General features: G+C 67.1%; 4 non-coding genes across 4 annotated transcripts; all 4 read right to left on the bottom strand.

Annotated features, from left to right (window-relative positions):
* Positions 1–1,866: 1,866 nt before the first annotated feature.
* TRNAF-GAA (transfer RNA phenylalanine (anticodon GAA)) lies at positions 1,867–1,939 on the bottom strand. Its single transcript has one exon. It is a non-coding gene; the product is annotated as a tRNA-Phe (tRNA).
* A 5,477-nt stretch (positions 1,940–7,416) lies between these two features.
* Positions 7,417–7,489, bottom strand: TRNAF-GAA (transfer RNA phenylalanine (anticodon GAA)). The gene has a single exon. It is a non-coding gene; the product is annotated as a tRNA-Phe (tRNA).
* Positions 7,490–10,179: 2,690 nt separating this feature from the next.
* TRNAF-GAA (transfer RNA phenylalanine (anticodon GAA)) lies at positions 10,180–10,252 on the bottom strand. Its single transcript has one exon. It is a non-coding gene; the product is annotated as a tRNA-Phe (tRNA).
* A 2,686-nt stretch (positions 10,253–12,938) lies between these two features.
* On the bottom strand, positions 12,939–13,011 carry TRNAF-GAA (transfer RNA phenylalanine (anticodon GAA)). Its single transcript has one exon. It is a non-coding gene; the product is annotated as a tRNA-Phe (tRNA).
* Between the last annotated feature and the right edge of the window lie 5,049 nt (positions 13,012–18,060).

Genomic DNA, 18,060 nt, shown 5'->3' on the forward strand with positions numbered 1-18,060 from the left:
AAGACAGAGGACACAGGGGCCACATGGGGATTGGGGTCAGGCTGAGAGGGACACATTGTGGACGTGTGGGGAGCGGGGGAAGGATGCGGGGACAGGCAGGGGAGCCATGGGGGACACGGGACGAGGCTGAGGACGGGGGGACATGTGGAGACGCGGGGGGAGACTGGGGACAGGGGAGGGGACTTTGGGCAGACTGGGAGGCATTTGGGGTCCCTTCAGCCCACCGCAAAGGCACCGCTGCCCCCCACCCCCGACAGCCTGAGCCGGGGCGCACTCTGGGTGGGGGGCACACCCGCAGGTGTCCTCCTGCACCTGCGGTCACCCAGTGCCCGCTCTGGGTGCCTCCAGTGTGTGGCCGCCGAGGCCCCGGGCCACGGCCACCCAGCGCGAGGTGAGCCCCAGCACATGGGGGTGGCACACACGTGACTCCCGGGGCTGGACCTGCTGGCACCGCCTGTGACACATGGGAGAGGGGCAGGCCGCAGGGGCGACAGGCATGGGATATGGGCGTGACACGGGTGTGCAGCACCTGACCCGCCCCCAGCACCCCGAGGTGACCCTGCCGCGTGCCCTGGGACCCCCTCGAGAGCCAATAAAGAGCCACCCCTCCCCTGCCCAGACACCTGGGCCCTCGGTGTGTGGGGGAAGGGCGGGGGGTGGCCCAGCTGCCTGAGAGCCTGGTAGATGGAGTTGGGTGGGGGCAGCAGGGACACCCGGGTCCTTTGTATGCGGGGAGGAACATTGGGCGGGGTGGGGGGGAGGTGCGCAGAGGCCTGGGTGCCCTGCACAAGCGCTGAGGAAGGGCTGGTGAAGTGCGTGGGCGTCTGCTTGGAGGTGAAGTGCTTGCTCACAGGGCGAGGGGACTTACCCAGATGGGGGTGCCCAGAGCCCTGGGTGCCTGAGGCGCCTGGCTGCCTCATACACAAGAGGAGGGTGTTCAGCTGCAGAGTGCCACCGGGTCGCCTGGGTGCGTCATAGAAGAAAGGGCCGGGGGAGGGGGGCGTTGTCTGGAGACCAGCAGCTGGATGTCCTTGTCCCCAGGATGCCTTCAGGCAGAGGTTGTGGGGGGAGGGGGGTTTGGCTATGGGGGGAGGTGCGCAGACGCCTGGGTCCTCCATAGACAAGGGCAGGTGGGAGGGCGGGGCGGGCCAGGGTGGTCAGACAGCTGGGTGCCCTGGACACAGGTTGCAGGGGAGGTTGGCTATTTGGGGTGGGGTGGGGGGGTGCCGGAGGCCTTGGTCCTCTGTGCATGGGGGTGAGGGGGTTTGGCTGGGGGTGGCACGTGGATGCCTTCAACCCTCGGATGCCGGGGTTCCCCCAGACTGCTGGGTCCCTGCCAAAGGAGGGCAGTGGGTGAGCTCTTGGGGGTTGTTTGGATGCACGGTTCCTCCATCCCTGGGGCAAATGGGGCTGGCAGGGGGGGCCGCGGATGCCTGGGTCCCTGCAGCTCCTCGTTCCTCCTGCTGTGGATGAGAGGCTTCACGCCTGGAGGCGCCCAAGAGCATGGAAGAGCCACCAGCATGGCCAGCGGTGGGGAGAGCTGGAGGAGGGCTCCAGGGAGGCGGTGAGGGGAGGGAGGCAGGTGGAGAAGGCTTTGTGGCATCCATAAGACAGGCAGGAAGGCGCGGGCGGGCGGGCGGGCGGCTCACTGGGTGGAGGAAAGAGGCCTGGTGTCCCTGAGGGAGGTGGCCATGGATTTGGGGAGAGTGTTGGAGAGGGAGGCAAGGTGGAGGAGGGGGAAGTGCACAGGGGTAGGGAGGCAGTGGTGAGATGGGCAGGAGGAGTGAGAAGGGCAAGAGGTGCAGGTGGCGCATGGCCGGGACGCCCGGCTCCGCAAAAGAGGCGGGGAAGAGGGGGGCAGCCCAGTGCCGAAGCCCGGGCTTGAACCAGGGACCTTTAGATCTTCAGTCTAACGCTCTCCCAGCTGAGCTACTTCGGCCTGTCGTGAGCACCAAGCGTGACGGAAGCCGCGGCAGATGCCTGCAGCAGTCCCCGCTCTGCCCGGGGTATGACTGAAACAGCTACAGCTGCTCCGTCGTCCACACAAATACACGAGTCGCCCCATAAGTGCCTTGCAATAGCTGCAGCCGTGGGGAATGGCCAAGGACGGCCAAGAGAGGCATCTGCAGAGCGCGGCTTCCTCCCGTAGGCGTGCTGGGGAAGAAATCCCGCCCAGAGGAGGTTTATGCCCCGAAAGGAAGAGCTCTGAAAGGACGAGCTCACGCCAGTGCCCGTCTGAGACGCGGCGTGGGTGTCGCGGTACAAGGTGGGGAGGAATCCGGCAGTGCCGGTGTGCTGGGCTTGGTCGGTTCTTGCTGTTGAGAGGGACGTGGAGGGTCTGGAGAGGGCCAGAGAGGAACGCCCTGAAGTTGAACGAAGGGAAGGGCCGAGTCCTGCCGCAGGGCAGGGGTAAGCGCAGGCACCGGGCCAGGCTGGGGGGCACGTGGTGGAGAGGAGCTGTGCAGAGAAGGACCTGGGGGGGGTCCTGGTGGACACCAAGCTGGTGACGGAGCACTGGAGCACTGGAGCGGAGCAGGTTGCCCAGCGAGGTGGTGGCAGCTCCAGCCTTGGCGATGTTCCAAAGGCACCTGGGAAACGCGGTGCTGGGCCACCTGCTGTGGGTGACCGTGCTGGAGCAGGAGGTTGGAGGAGGTTGGTCTCCAGAGGTCCCGTCCCACCTGGACGCTCCGGAGATCCGGGGGAGCGGGTGGAGGCTGTGGGGACACGAAGGGGACACGTGGGGACGAGGTTAGGAAGACAGAGGACACAGGGGCCACATGGGGATTGGGGTCAGGCTGAGAGGGACACATTGTGGACGTGTGGGGAGCGGGGGAAGGATGCGGGGACAGGCAGGGGAGCCATGGGGGACACGGGACGAGGCTGAGGACGGGGGGACATGTGGAGACGCGGGGGGAGACTGGGGACAGGGGAGGGGACTTTGGGCAGACTGGGAGGCATTTGGGGTCCCTTCAGCCCACCGCAAAGGCACCGCTGCCCCCCACCCCCGACAGCCTGAGCCGGGGCGCACTCTGGGTGGGGGGCACACCTGCAGGTGTCCTCCTGCACCTGCGGTCACCCAGTGCCCGCTCTGGGTGCCTCCAGTGTGTGGCCGCCGAGGCCCCGGGCCACGGCCACCCAGCGCGAGGTGAGCCCCAGCACATGGGGGTGGCACACACGTGACTCCCGGGGCTGGACCTGCTGGCACCGCCTGTGACACATGGGAGAGGGGCAGGCCGCAGGGGCGACAGGCATGGGATATGGGCGTGACACGGGTGTGCAGCACCTGACCCGCCCCCAGCACCCCGAGGTGACCCTGCCGCGTGCCCTGGGACCCCCTCGAGAGCCAATAAAGAGCCACCCCTCCCCTGCCCAGACACCTGGGCCCTCGGTGTGTGGGGGAAGGGCGGGGGGTGGCCCAGCTGCCTGAGAGCCTGGTAGATGGAGTTGGGTGGGGGCAGCAGGGACACCCGGGTCCTTTGTATGCGGGGAGGAACATTGGGCGGGGTGGGGGGGAGGTGCGCAGAGGCCTGGGTGCCCTGCACAAGCGCTGAGGAAGGGCTGGTGAAGTGCGTGGGCGTCTGCTTGGAGGTGAAGTGCTTGCTCACAGGGCGAGGGGACTTACCCAGATGGGGGTGCCCAGAGCCCTGGGTGCCTGAGGCGCCTGGCTGCCTCATACACAAGAGGAGGGTGTTCAGCTGCAGAGTGCCACCGGGTCGCCTGGGTGCGTCATAGAAGAAAGGGCCGGGGGAGGGGGGCGTTGTCTGGAGACCAGCAGCTGGATGTCCTTGTCCCCAGGATGCCTTCAGGCAGAGGTTGTGGGGGGAGGGGGGGTTGGCTATGGGGGGAGGTGCGCAGACGCCTGGGTCCTCCATAGACAAGGGCAGGTGGGAGGGCGGGGCGGGCCAGGGTGGTCAGACAGCTGGGTGCCCTGGACACAGGTTGCAGGGGAGGTTGGCTATTTGGGGTGGGGTGGGGGGGTGCCGGAGGCCTTGGTCCTCTGTGCATGGGGGTGAGGGGGTTTGGCTGGGGGTGGCACGTGGATGCCTTCAACCCTCGGATGCCGGGGTTCCCCCAGACTGCTGGGTCCCTGCCAAAGGAGGGCAGTGGGTGAGCTCTTGGGGGTTGTTTGGATGCACGGTTCCTCCATCCCTGGGGCAAATGGGGCTGGCAGGGGGGGCCGCGGATGCCTGGGTCCCTGCAGCTCCTCGTTCCTCCTGCTGTGGATGAGAGGCTTCACGCCTGGAGGCGCCCAAGAGCATGGAAGAGCCACCAGCATGGCCAGCGGTGGGGAGAGCTGGAGGAGGGCTCCAGGGAGGCGGTGAGGGGAGGGAGGCAGGTGGAGAAGGCTTTGTGGCATCCATAAGACAGGCAGGAAGGCGCGGGCGGGCGGGCGGGCGAGCGGGCGGCTCACTGGGTCGAGGAAAGAGGCCTGGTGTCCCTGAGGGAGGTGGCCATGGATTTGGGGAGAGTGTTGGAGAGGGAGGCAAGGTGGAGGAGGGGGAAGTGCACAGGGGTAGGGAGGCAGTGGTGAGATGGGCAGGAGGAGTGAGAAGGGTAAGAGGTGCAGGTGGCGCATGGCCGGGACGCCCGGCTCCGCAAAAGAGGCGGGGAAGAGGGGGGGCAGCCCAGTGCCGAAGCCCGGGCTTGAACCAGGGACCTTTAGATCCCGGGCTTGAACCAGGGACCTTTAGATCTTCAGTCTAACGCTCTCCCAGCTGAGCTACTTCGGCCTGTCGTGAGCACCAAGCGTGATGGAAGCCGCGGCAGATGCCTGCAGCAGTCCCCGCTCTGCCCGGGGTATGACTGAAACAGCTACAGCTGCTCCGTCGTCCACACAAATACACGAGTCGCCCCATAAGTGCCTTGCAATAGCTGCAGCCGTGGGGAATGGCCAAGGACGGCCAAGAGAGGCATCTGCAGAGCGCGGCTTCCTCCCGTAGGCGTGCTGGGGAAGAAATCCCGCCCAGAGGAGGTTTATGCCCCGAAAGGAAGAGCTCTGAAAGGACGAGCTCACGCCAGTGCCCGTCTGAGACGCGGCGTGGGTGTCGCGGTACAAGGTGGGGAGGAATCCGGCAGTGCCGGTGTGCTGGGCTTGGTCGGTTCTTGCTGTTGAGAGGGACGTGGAGGGTCTGGAGAGGGCCAGAGAGGAACGCCCTGAAGTTGAACGAAGGGAAGGGCCGAGTCCTGCCGCAGGGCAGGGGTAAGCGCAGGCACCGGGCCAGGCTGGGGGGCACGTGGTGGAGAGGAGCTGTGCAGAGAAGGACCTGGGGGGGGTCCTGGTGGACACCAAGCTGGTGACGGAGCACTGGAGCACTGGAGCGGAGCAGGTTGCCCAGCGAGGTGGTGGCAGCTCCAGCCTTGGCGATGTTCCAAAGGCACCTGGGAAACGCGGTGCTGGGCCACCTGCTGTGGGTGACCGTGCTGGAGCAGGAGGTTGGAGGAGGTTGGTCTCCAGAGGTCCCGTCCCACCTGGACGCTCCGGAGATCCGGGGGAGCGGGTGGAGGCTGTGGGGACACGAAGGGGACACGTGGGGACGAGGTTAGGAAGACAGAGGACACAGGGGCCACATGGGGATTGGGGTCAGGCTGAGAGGGACACATTGTGGACGTGTGGGGAGCGGGGGAAGGATGCGGGGACAGGCAGGGGAGCCATGGGGGACACGGGACGAGGCTGAGGACGGGGGGACATGTGGAGACGCGGGGGGAGACTGGGGACAGGGGAGGGGACTTTGGGCAGACTGGGAGGCATTTGGGGTCCCTTCAGCCCACCGCAAAGGCACCGCTGCCCCCCACCCCCGACAGCCTGAGCCGGGGCGCACTCTGGGTGGGGGGCACACCCGCAGGTGTCCTCCTGCACCTGCGGTCACCCAGTGCCCGCTCTGGGTGCCTCCAGTGTGTGGCCGCCGAGGCCCCGGGCCACGGCCACCCAGCGCGAGGTGAGCCCCAGCACATGGGGGTGGCACACACGTGACTCCCGGGGCTGGACCTGCTGGCACCGCCTGTGACACATGGGAGAGGGGCAGGCCGCAGGGGCGACAGGCATGGGATATGGGCGTGACACGGGTGTGCAGCACCTGACCCGCCCCCAGCACCCCGAGGTGACCCTGCCGCGTGCCCTGGGACCCCCTCGAGAGCCAATAAAGAGCCACCCCTCCCCTGCCCAGACACCTGGGCCCTCGGTGTGTGGGGGAAGGGCGGGGGGTGGCCCAGCTGCCTGAGAGCCTGGTAGATGGAGTTGGGTGGGGGCAGCAGGGACACCCGGGTCCTTTGTATGCGGGGAGGAACATTGGGCGGGGTGGGGGGGAGGTGCGCAGAGGCCTGGGTGCCCTGCACAAGCGCTGAGGAAGGGCTGGTGAAGTGCGTGGGCGTCTGCTTGGAGGTGAAGTGCTTGCTCACAGGGCGAGGGGACTTACCCAGATGGGGGTGCCCAGAGCCCTGGGTGCCTGAGGCGCCTGGCTGCCTCATACACAAGAGGAGGGTGTTCAGCTGCAGAGTGCCACCGGGTCGCCTGGGTGCGTCATAGAAGAAAGGGCCGGGGGAGGGGGGCGTTGTCTGGAGACCAGCAGCTGGATGTCCTTGTCCCCAGGATGCCTTCAGGCAGAGGTTGTGGGGGGAGGGGGGTTTGGCTATGGGGGGAGGTGCGCAGACGCCTGGGTCCTCCATAGACAAGGGCAGGTGGGAGGGCGGGGCGGGCCAGGGTGGTCAGACAGCTGGGTGCCCTGGACACAGGTTGCAGGGGAGGTTGGCTATTTGGGGTGGGGTGGGGGGGTGCCGGAGGCCTTGGTCCTCTGTGCATGGGGGTGAGGGGGTTTGGCTGGGGGTGGCACGTGGATGCCTTCAACCCTCGGATGCCGGGGTTCCCCCAGACTGCTGGGTCCCTGCCAAAGGAGGGCAGTGGGTGAGCTCTTGGGGGTTGTTTGGATGCACGGTTCCTCCATCCCTGGGGCAAATGGGGCTGGCAGGGGGGGCCGCGGATGCCTGGGTCCCTGCAGCTCCTCGTTCCTCCTGCTGTGGATGAGAGGCTTCACGCCTGGAGGCGCCCAAGAGCATGGAAGAGCCACCAGCATGGCCAGCGGTGGGGAGAGCTGGAGGAGGGCTCCAGGGAGGCGGTGAGGGGAGGGAGGCAGGTGGAGAAGGCTTTGTGGCATCCATAAGACAGGCAGGAAGGCGCGGGCGGGCGGGCGGGCGGGCGGCTCACTGGGTGGAGGAAAGAGGCCTGGTGTCCCTGAGGGAGGTGGCCATGGATTTGGGGAGAGTGTTGGAGAGGGAGGCAAGGTGGAGGAGGGGGAAGTGCACAGGGGTAGGGAGGCAGTGGTGAGATGGGCAGGAGGAGTGAGAAGGGCAAGAGGTGCAGGTGGCGCATGGCCGGGACGCCCGGCTCCGCAAAAGAGGCGGGGAAGAGGGGGGGCAGCCCAGTGCCGAAGCCCGGGCTTGAACCAGGGACCTTTAGATCTTCAGTCTAACGCTCTCCCAGCTGAGCTACTTCGGCCTGTCGTGAGCACCAAGCGTGATGGAAGCCGCGGCAGATGCCTGCAGCAGTCCCCGCTCTGCCCGGGGTATGACTGAAACAGCTACAGCTGCTCCGTCGTCCACACAAATACACGAGTCGCCCCATAAGTGCCTTGCAATAGCTGCAGCCGTGGGGAATGGCCAAGGACGGCCAAGAGAGGCATCTGCAGAGCGCGGCTTCCTCCCGTAGGCGTGCTGGGGAAGAAATCCCGCCCAGAGGAGGTTTATGCCCCGAAAGGAAGAGCTCTGAAAGGACGAGCTCACGCCAGTGCCCGTCTGAGACGCGGCGTGGGTGTCGCGGTACAAGGTGGGGAGGAATCCGGCAGTGCCGGTGTGCTGGGCTTGGTCGGTTCTTGCTGTTGAGAGGGACGTGGAGGGTCTGGAGAGGGCCAGAGAGGAACGCCCTGAAGTTGAACGAAGGGAAGGGCCGAGTCCTGCCGCAGGGCAGGGGTAAGCGCAGGCACCGGGCCAGGCTGGGGGGCACGTGGTGGAGAGGAGCTGTGCAGAGAAGGACCTGGGGGGGGTCCTGGTGGACACCAAGCTGGTGACGGAGCACTGGAGCACTGGAGCGGAGCAGGTTGCCCAGCGAGGTGGTGGCAGCTCCAGCCTTGGCGATGTTCCAAAGGCACCTGGGAAACGCGGTGCTGGGCCACCTGCTGTGGGTGACCGTGCTGGAGCAGGAGGTTGGAGGAGGTTGGTCTCCAGAGGTCCCGTCCCACCTGGACGCTCCGGAGATCCGGGGGAGCGGGTGGAGGCTGTGGGGACACGAAGGGGACACGTGGGGACGAGGTTAGGAAGACAGAGGACACAGGGGCCACATGGGGATTGGGGTCAGGCTGAGAGGGACACATTGTGGACGTGTGGGGAGCGGGGGAAGGATGCGGGGACAGGCAGGGGAGCCATGGGGGACACGGGACGAGGCTGAGGACGGGGGGACATGTGGAGACGCGGGGGGAGACTGGGGACAGGGGAGGGGACTTTGGGCAGACTGGGAGGCATTTGGGGTCCCTTCAGCCCACCGCAAAGGCACCGCTGCCCCCCACCCCCGACAGCCTGAGCCGGGGCGCACTCTGGGTGGGGGGCACACCCGCAGGTGTCCTCCTGCACCTGCGGTCACCCAGTGCCCGCTCTGGGTGCCTCCAGTGTGTGGCCGCCGAGGCCCCGGGCCACGGCCACCCAGCGCGAGGTGAGCCCCAGCACATGGGGGTGGCACACACGTGACTCCCGGGGCTGGACCTGCTGGCACCGCCTGTGACACATGGGAGAGGGGCAGGCCGCAGGGGCGACAGGCATGGGATATGGGCGTGACACGGGTGTGCAGCACCTGACCCGCCCCCAGCACCCCGAGGTGACCCTGCCGCGTGCCCTGGGACCCCCTCGAGAGCCAATAAAGAGCCACCCCTCCCCTGCCCAGACACCTGGGCCCTCGGTGTGTGGGGGAAGGGCGGGGGGTGGCCCAGCTGCCTGAGAGCCTGGTAGATGGAGTTGGGTGGGGGCAGCAGGGACACCCGGGTCCTTTGTATGCGGGGAGGAACATTGGGCGGGGTGGGGGGGAGGTGCGCAGAGGCCTGGGTGCCCTGCACAAGCGCTGAGGAAGGGCTGGTGAAGTGCGTGGGCGTCTGCTTGGAGGTGAAGTGCTTGCTCACAGGGCGAGGGGACTTACCCAGATGGGGGTGCCCAGAGCCCTGGGTGCCTGAGGCGCCTGGCTGCCTCATACACAAGAGGAGGGTGTTCAGCTGCAGAGTGCCACCGGGTCGCCTGGGTGCGTCATAGAAGAAAGGGCCGGGGGAGGGGGGCGTTGTCTGGAGACCAGCAGCTGGATGTCCTTGTCCCCAGGATGCCTTCAGGCAGAGGTTGTGGGGGGAGGGGGGTTTGGCTATGGGGGGAGGTGCGCAGACGCCTGGGTCCTCCATAGACAAGGGCAGGTGGGAGGGCGGGGCGGGCCAGGGTGGTCAGACAGCTGGGTGCCCTGGACACAGGTTGCAGGGGAGGTTGGCTATTTGGGGTGGGGTGGGGGGGTGCCGGAGGCCTTGGTCCTCTGTGCATGGGGGTGAGGGGGTTTGGCTGGGGGTGGCACGTGGATGCCTTCAACCCTCGGATGCCGGGGTTCCCCCAGACTGCTGGGTCCCTGCCAAAGGAGGGCAGTGGGTGAGCTCTTGGGGGTTGTTTGGATGCACGGTTCCTCCATCCCTGGGGCAAATGGGGCTGGCAGGGGGGGCCGCGGATGCCTGGGTCCCTGCAGCTCCTCGTTCCTCCTGCTGTGGATGAGAGGCTTCACGCCTGGAGGCGCCCAAGAGCATGGAAGAGCCACCAGCATGGCCAGCGGTGGGGAGAGCTGGAGGAGGGCTCCAGGGAGGCGGTGAGGGGAGGGAGGCAGGTGGAGAAGGCTTTGTGGCATCCATAAGACAGGCAGGAAGGCGCGGGCGGGCGGGCGGGCGGGCGGGCGGCTCACTGGGTGGAGGAAAGAGGCCTGGTGTCCCTGAGGGAGGTGGCCATGGATTTGGGGAGAGTGTTGGAGAGGGAGGCAAGGTGGAGGAGGGGGAAGTGCACAGGGGTAGGGAGGCAGTGGTGAGATGGGCAGGAGGAGTGAGAAGGGCAAGAGGTGCAGGTGGCGCATGGCCGGGACGCCCGGCTCCGCAAAAGAGGCGGGGAAGAGGGGGGGCAGCCCAGTGCCGAAGCCCGGGCTTGAACCAGGGACCTTTAGATCTTCAGTCTAACGCTCTCCCAGCTGAGCTACTTCGGCCTGTCGTGAGCACCAAGCGTGATGGAAGCCGCGGCAGATGCCTGCAGCAGTCCCCGCTCTGCCCGGGGTATGACTGAAACAGCTACAGCTGCTCCGTCGTCCACACAAATACACGAGTCGCCCCATAAGTGCCTTGCAATAGCTGCAGCCGTGGGGAATGGCCAAGGACGGCCAAGAGAGGCATCTGCAGAGCGCGGCTTCCTCCCGTAGGCGTGCTGGGGAAGAAATCCCGCCCAGAGGAGGTTTATGCCCCGAAAGGAAGAGCTCTGAAAGGACGAGCTCACGCCAGTGCCCGTCTGAGACGCGGCGTGGGTGTCGCGGTACAAGGTGGGGAGGAATCCGGCAGTGCCGGTGTGCTGGGCTTGGTCGGTTCTTGCTGTTGAGAGGGACGTGGAGGGTCTGGAGAGGGCCAGAGAGGAACGCCCTGAAGTTGAACGAAGGGAAGGGCCGAGTCCTGCCGCAGGGCAGGGGTAAGCGCAGGCACCGGGCCAGGCTGGGGGGCACGTGGTGGAGAGGAGCTGTGCAGAGAAGGACCTGGGGGGGGTCCTGGTGGACACCAAGCTGGTGACGGAGCACTGGAGCACTGGAGCGGAGCAGGTTGCCCAGCGAGGTGGTGGCAGCTCCAGCCTTGGCGATGTTCCAAAGGCACCTGGGAAACGCGGTGCTGGGCCACCTGCTGTGGGTGACCGTGCTGGAGCAGGAGGTTGGAGGAGGTTGGTCTCCAGAGGTCCCGTCCCACCTGGACGCTCCGGAGATCCGGGGGAGCGGGTGGAGGCTGTGGGGACACGAAGGGGACACGTGGGGACGAGGTTAGGAAGACAGAGGACACAGGGGCCACATGGGGATTGGGGTCAGGCTGAGAGGGACACATTGTGGACGTGTGGGGAGCGGGGGAAGGATGCGGGGACAGGCAGGGGAGCCATGGGGGACACGGGACGAGGCTGAGGACGGGGGGACATGTGGAGACGCGGGGGGAGACTGGGGACAGGGGAGGGGACTTTGGGCAGACTGGGAGGCATTTGGGGTCCCTTCAGCCCACCGCAAAGGCACCGCTGCCCCCCACCCCCGACAGCCTGAGCCGGGGCGCACTCTGGGTGGGGGGCACACCCGCAGGTGTCCTCCTGCACCTGCGGTCACCCAGTGCCCGCTCTGGGTGCCTCCAGTGTGTGGCCGCCGAGGCCCCGGGCCACGGCCACCCAGCGCGAGGTGAGCCCCAGCACATGGGGGTGGCACACACGTGACTCCCGGGGCTGGACCTGCTGGCACCGCCTGTGACACATGGGAGAGGGGCAGGCCGCAGGGGCGACAGGCATGGGATATGGGCGTGACACGGGTGTGCAGCACCTGACCCGCCCCCAGCACCCCGAGGTGACCCTGCCGCGTGCCCTGGGACCCCCTCGAGAGCCAATAAAGAGCCACCCCTCCCCTGCCCAGACACCTGGGCCCTCGGTGTGTGGGGGAAGGGCGGGGGGTGGCCCAGCTGCCTGAGAGCCTGGTAGATGGAGTTGGGTGGGGGCAGCAGGGACACCCGGGTCCTTTGTATGCGGGGAGGAACATTGGGCGGGGTGGGGGGGAGGTGCGCAGAGGCCTGGGTGCCCTGCACAAGCGCTGAGGAAGGGCTGGTGAAGTGCGTGGGCGTCTGCTTGGAGGTGAAGTGCTTGCTCACAGGGCGAGGGGACTTACCCAGATGGGGGTGCCCAGAGCCCTGGGTGCCTGAGGCGCCTGGCTGCCTCATACACAAGAGGAGGGTGTTCAGCTGCAGAGTGCCACCGGGTCGCCTGGGTGCGTCATAGAAGAAAGGGCCGGGGGAGGGGGGCGTTGTCTGGAGACCAGCAGCTGGATGTCCTTGTCCCCAGGATGCCTTCAGGCAGAGGTTGTGGGGGGAGGGGGGTTTGGCTATGGGGGGAGGTGCGCAGACGCCTGGGTCCTCCATAGACAAGGGCAGGTGGGAGGGCGGAGCGGGCCAGGGTGGTCAGACAGCTGGGTGCCCTGGACACAGGTTGCAGGGGAGGTTGGCTATTTGGGGTGGGGTGGGGGGGTGCCGGAGGCCTTGGTCCTCTGTGCATGGGGGTGAGGGGGTTTGGCTGGGGGTGGCACGTGGATGCCTTCAACCCTCGGATGCCGGGGTTCCCCCAGACTGCTGGGTCCCTGCCAAAGGAGGGCAGTGGGTGAGCTCTTGGGGGTTGTTTGGATGCACGGTTCCTCCATCCCTGGGGCAAATGGGGCTGGCAGGGGGGGCCGCGGATGCCTGGGTCCCTGCAGCTCCTCGTTCCTCCTGCTGTGGATGAGAGGCTTCACGCCTGGAGGCGCCCAAGAGCATGGAAGAGCCACCAGCATGGCCAGCGGTGGGGAGAGCTGGAGGAGGGCTCCAGGGAGGCGGTGAGGGGAGGGAGGCAGGTGGAGAAGGCTTTGTGGCATCCATAAGACAGGCAGGAAGGCGCGGGCGGGCGGGCGGGCGGGCGGCTCACTGGGTGGAGGAAAGAGGCCTGGTGTCCCTGAGGGAGGTGGCCATGGATTTGGGGAGAGTGTTGGAGAGGGAGGCAAGGTGGAGGAGGGGGAAGTGCACAGGGGTAGGGAGGCAGTGGTGAGATGGGCAGGAGGAGTGAGAAGGGCAAGAGGTGCAGGTGGCGCATGGCCGGGACGCCCGGCTCCGCAAAAGAGGCGGGGAAGAGGGGGGGCAGCCCAGTGCCGAAGCCCGGGCTTGAACCAGGGACCTTTAGATCTTCAGTCTAACGCTCTCCCAGCTGAGCTACTTCGGCCTGTCGTGAGCACCAAGCGTGATGGAAGCCGCGGCAGATGCCTGCAGCAGTCCCCGCTCTGCCCGGGGTATGACTGAAACAGCTACAGCTGCTCCGTCGTCCACACAAATACACGAGTCGCCCCATAAGTGCCTTGCAATAGCTGCAGCCGTGGGGAATGGCCAAGGACGGCCAAGAGAGGCATCTGCAGAGCGCGGCTTCCTCCCGTAGGCGTGCTGGGGAAGAAATCCCGCCCAGAGGAGGTTTATGCCCCGAAAGGAAGAGCTCTGAAAGGACGAGCTCACGCCAGTGCCCGTCTGAGACGCGGCGTGGGTGTCGCGGTACAAGGTGGGGAGGAATCCGGCAGTGCCGGTGTGCTGGGCTTGGTCGGTTCTTGCTGTTGAGAGGGACGTGGAGGGTCTGGAGAGGGCCAGAGAGGAACGCCCTGAAGTTGAACGAAGGGAAGGGCCGAGTCCTGCCGCAGGGCAGGGGTAAGCGCAGGCACCGGGCCAGGCTGGGGGGCACGTGGTGGAGAGGAGCTGTGCAGAGAAGGACCTGGGGGGGGTCCTGGTGGACACCAAGCTGGTGACGGAGCACTGGAGCACTGGAGCGGAGCAGGTTGCCCAGCGAGGTGGTGGCAGCTCCAGCCTTGGCGATGTTCCAAAGGCACCTGGGAAACGCGGTGCTGGGCCACCTGCTGTGGGTGACCGTGCTGGAGCAGGAGGTTGGAGGAGGTTGGTCTCCAGAGGTCCCGTCCCACCTGGACGCTCCGGAGATCCGGGGGAGCGGGTGGAGGCTGTGGGGACACGAAGGGGACACGTGGGGACGAGGTTAGGAAGACAGAGGACACAGGGGCCACATGGGGATTGGGGTCAGGCTGAGAGGGACACATTGTGGACGTGTGGGGAGCGGGGGAAGGATGCGGGGACAGGCAGGGGAGCCATGGGGGACACGGGACGAGGCTGAGGACGGGGGGACATGTGGAGACGCGGGGGGAGACTGGGGACAGGGGAGGGGACTTTGGGCAGACTGGGAGGCATTTGGGGTCCCTTCAGCCCACCGCAAAGGCACCGCTGCCCCCCACCCCCGACAGCCTGAGCCGGGGCGCACTCTGGGTGGGGGGCACACCCGCAGGTGTCCTCCTGCACCTGCGGTCACCCAGTGCCCGCTCTGGGTGCCTCCAGTGTGTGGCCGCCGAGGCCCCGGGCCACGGCCACCCAGCGCGAGGTGAGCCCCAGCACATGGGGGTGGCACACACGTGACTCCCGGGGCTGGACCTGCTGGCACCGCCTGTGACACATGGGAGAGGGGCAGGCCGCAGGGGCGACAGGCATGGGATATGGGCGTGACACGGGTGTGCAGCACCTGACCCGCCCCCAGCACCCCGAGGTGACCCTGCCGCGTGCCCTGGGACCCCCTCGAGAGCCAATAAAGAGCCACCCCTCCCCTGCCCAGACACCTGGGCCCTCGGTGTGTGGGGGAAGGGCGGGGGGTGGCCCAGCTGCCTGAGAGCCTGGTAGATGGAGTTGGGTGGGGGCAGCAGGGACACCCGGGTCCTTTGTATGCGGGGAGGAACATTGGGCGGGGTGGGGGGGAGGTGCGCAGAGGCCTGGGTGCCCTGCACAAGCGCTGAGGAAGGGCTGGTGAAGTGCGTGGGCGTCTGCTTGGAGGTGAAGTGCTTGCTCACAGGGCGAGGGGACTTACCCAGATGGGGGTGCCCAGAGCCCTGGGTGCCTGAGGCGCCTGGCTGCCTCATACACAAGAGGAGGGTGTTCAGCTGCAGAGTGCCACCGGGTCGCCTGGGTGCGTCATAGAAGAAAGGGCCGGGGGAGGGGGGCGTTGTCTGGAGACCAGCAGCTGGATGTCCTTGTCCCCAGGATGCCTTCAGGCAGAGGTTGTGGGGGGAGGGGGGTTTGGCTATGGGGGGAGGTGCGCAGACGCCTGGGTCCTCCATAGACAAGGGCAGGTGGGAGGGCGGGGCGGGCCAGGGTGGTCAGACAGCTGGGTGCCCTGGACACAGGTTGCAGGGGAGGTTGGCTATTTGGGGTGGGGTGGGGGGGTGCCGGAGGCCTTGGTCCTCTGTGCATGGGGGTGAGGGGGTTTGGCTGGGGGTGGCACGTGGATGCCTTCAACCCTCGGATGCCGGGGTTCCCCCAGACTGCTGGGTCCCTGCCAAAGGAGGGCAGTGGGTGAGCTCTTGGGGGTTGTTTGGATGCACGGTTCCTCCATCCCTGGGGCAAATGGGGCTGGCAGGGGGGGCCGCGGATGCCTGGGTCCCTGCAGCTCCTCGTTCCTCCTGCTGTGGATGAGAGGCTTCACGCCTGGAGGCGCCCAAGAGCATGGAAGAGCCACCAGCATGGCCAGCGGTGGGGAGAGCTGGAGGAGGGCTCCAGGGAGGCGGTGAGGGGAGGGAGGCAGGTGGAGAAGGCTTTGTGGCATCCATAAGACAGGCAGGAAGGCGCGGGCGGGCGGGCGGGCGGGCGAGCGGGCGGCTCACTGGGTGGAGGAAAGAGGCCTGGTGTCCCTGAGGGAGGTGGCCATGGATTTGGGGAGAGTGTTGGAGAGGGAGGCAAGGTGGAGGAGGGGGAAGTGCACAGGGGTAGGGAGGCAGTGGTGAGATGGGCAGGAGGAGTGAGAAGGGCAAGAGGTGCAGGTGGCGCATGGCCGGGACGCCCGGCTCCGCAAAAGAGGCGGGGAAGAGGGGGGGCAGCCCAGTGCCGAAGCCCGGGCTTGAACCAGGGACCTTTAGATCCCGGGCTTGAACCAGGGACCTTTAGATCTTCAGTCTAACGCTCTCCCAGCTGAGCTACTTCGGCCTGTCGTGAGCACCAAGCGTGATGGAAGCCGCGGCAGATGCCTGCAGCAGTCCCCGCTCTGCCCGGGGTATGACTGAAACAGCTACAGCTGCTCCGTCGTCCACACAAATACACGAGTCGCCCCATAAGTGCCTTGCAATAGCTGCAGCCGTGGGGAATGGCCAAGGACGGCCAAGAGAGGCATCTGCAGAGCGCGGCTTCCTCCCGTAGGCGTGCTGGGGAAGAAATCCCGCCCAGAGGAGGTTTATGCCCCGAAAGGAAGAGCTCTGAAAGGACGAGCTCACGCCAGTGCCCGTCTGAGACGCGGCGTGGGTGTCGCGGTACAAGGTGGGGAGGAATCCGGCAGTGCCGGTGTGCTGGGCTTGGTCGGTTCTTGCTGTTGAGAGGGACGTGGAGGGTCTGGAGAGGGCCAGAGAGGAACGCCCTGAAGTTGAACGAAGGGAAGGGCCGAGTCCTGCCGCAGGGCAGGGGTAAGCGCAGGCACCGGGCCAGGCTGGGGGGCACGTGGTGGAGAGGAGCTGTGCAGAGAAGGACCTGGGGGGGGTCCTGGTGGACACCAAGCTGGTGACGGAGCACTGGAGCACTGGAGCGGAGCAGGTTGCCCAGCGAGGTGGTGGCAGCTCCAGCCTTGGCGATGTTCCAAAGGCACCTGGGAAACGCGGTGCTGGGCCACCTGCTGTGGGTGACCGTGCTGGAGCGGGAGGTTGGAGGAGGTTGGTCTCCAGAGGTCCCGTCCCACCTGGACGCTCCGGAGATCCGGGGGAGCGGGTGGAGGCTGTGGGGACACGAAGGGGACACGTGGGGACGAGGTTAGGAAGACAGAGGACACAGGGGCCACATGGGGATTGGGGTCAGGCTGAGAGGGACACATTGTGGACGTGTGGGGAGCGGGGGAAGGATGCGGGGACAGGCAGGGGAGCCATGGGGGACACGGGACGAGGCTGAGGACGGGGGGACATGTGGAGACGCGGGGGGAGACTGGGGACAGGGGAGGGGACTTTGGGCAGACTGGGAGGCATTTGGGGTCCCTTCAGCCCACCGCAAAGGCACCGCTGCCCCCCACCCCCGACAGCCTGAGCCGGGGCGCACTCTGGGTGGGGGGCACACCCGCAGGTGTCCTCCTGCACCTGCGGTCACCCAGTGCCCGCTCTGGGTGCCTCCAGTGTGTGGCCGCCGAGGCCCCGGGCCACGGCCACCCAGCGCGAGGTGAGCCCCAGCACATGGGGGTGGCACACACGTGACTCCCGGGGCTGGACCTGCTGGCACCGCCTGTGACACATGGGAGAGGGGCAGGCCGCAGGGGCGACAGGCATGGGATATGGGCGTGACACGGGTGTGCAGCACCTGACCCGCCCCCAGCACCCCGAGGTGACCCTGCCGCGTGCCCTGGGACCCCCTCGAGAGCCAATAAAGAGCCACCCCTCCCCTGCCCAGACACCTGGGCCCTCGGTGTGTGGGGGAAGGGCGGGGGGTGGCCCAGCTGCCTGAGAGCCTGGTAGATGGAGTTGGGTGGGGGCAGCAGGGACACCCGGGTCCTTTGTATGCGGGGAGGAACATTGGGCGGGGTGGGGGGGAGGTGCGCAGAGGCCTGGGTGCCCTGCACAAGCGCTGAGGAAGGGCTGGTGAAGTGCGTGGGCGTCTGCTTGGAGGTGAAGTGCTTGCTCACAGGGCGAGGGGATTTACCCAGATGGGGGTGCCCAGAGCCCTGGGTGCCTGAGGCGCCTGGCTGCCTCATACACAAGAGGAGGGTGTTCAGCTGCAGAGTGCCACCGGGTCGCCTGGGTGCGTCATAGAAGAAAGGGCCGGGGGAGGGGGGTGTTGTCTGGAGACCAGCAGCTGGATGTCCTTGTCCCCAGGATGCCTTCAGGCAGAGGTTGTGGGGGGAGGGGGGTTTGGCTATGGGGGGAGGTGCGCAGACGCCTGGGTCCTCCATAGACAAGGGCAGGTGGGAGGGCGGGGCGGGCCAGGGTGGTCAGACAGCTGGGTGCCCTGGACACCGGTTGCAGGGGAGGTTGGCTATTTGGGGTGGGGTGGGGGGGTGCCGGAGGCCTTGGTCCTCTGTGCATGGGGGTGAGGGGGTTTGGCTGGGGGTGGCACGTGGATGCCTTCAACCCTCGGATGCCGGGGTTCCCCCAGACTGCTGGGTCCCTGCCAAAGGAGGGCAGTGGGTGAGCTCTTGGGGGTTGTTTGGATGCACGGTTCCTCCATCCCTGGGGCAAATGGGGCTGGCAGGGGGGGCCGCGGATGCCTGGGT

The sequence above is a fragment of the Struthio camelus genome, chromosome 22 (genome assembly GCF_040807025.1).
Source record: "Struthio camelus isolate bStrCam1 chromosome 22, bStrCam1.hap1, whole genome shotgun sequence".
NCBI classification, from domain to species: domain Eukaryota; kingdom Metazoa; phylum Chordata; class Aves; order Struthioniformes; family Struthionidae; genus Struthio; species Struthio camelus.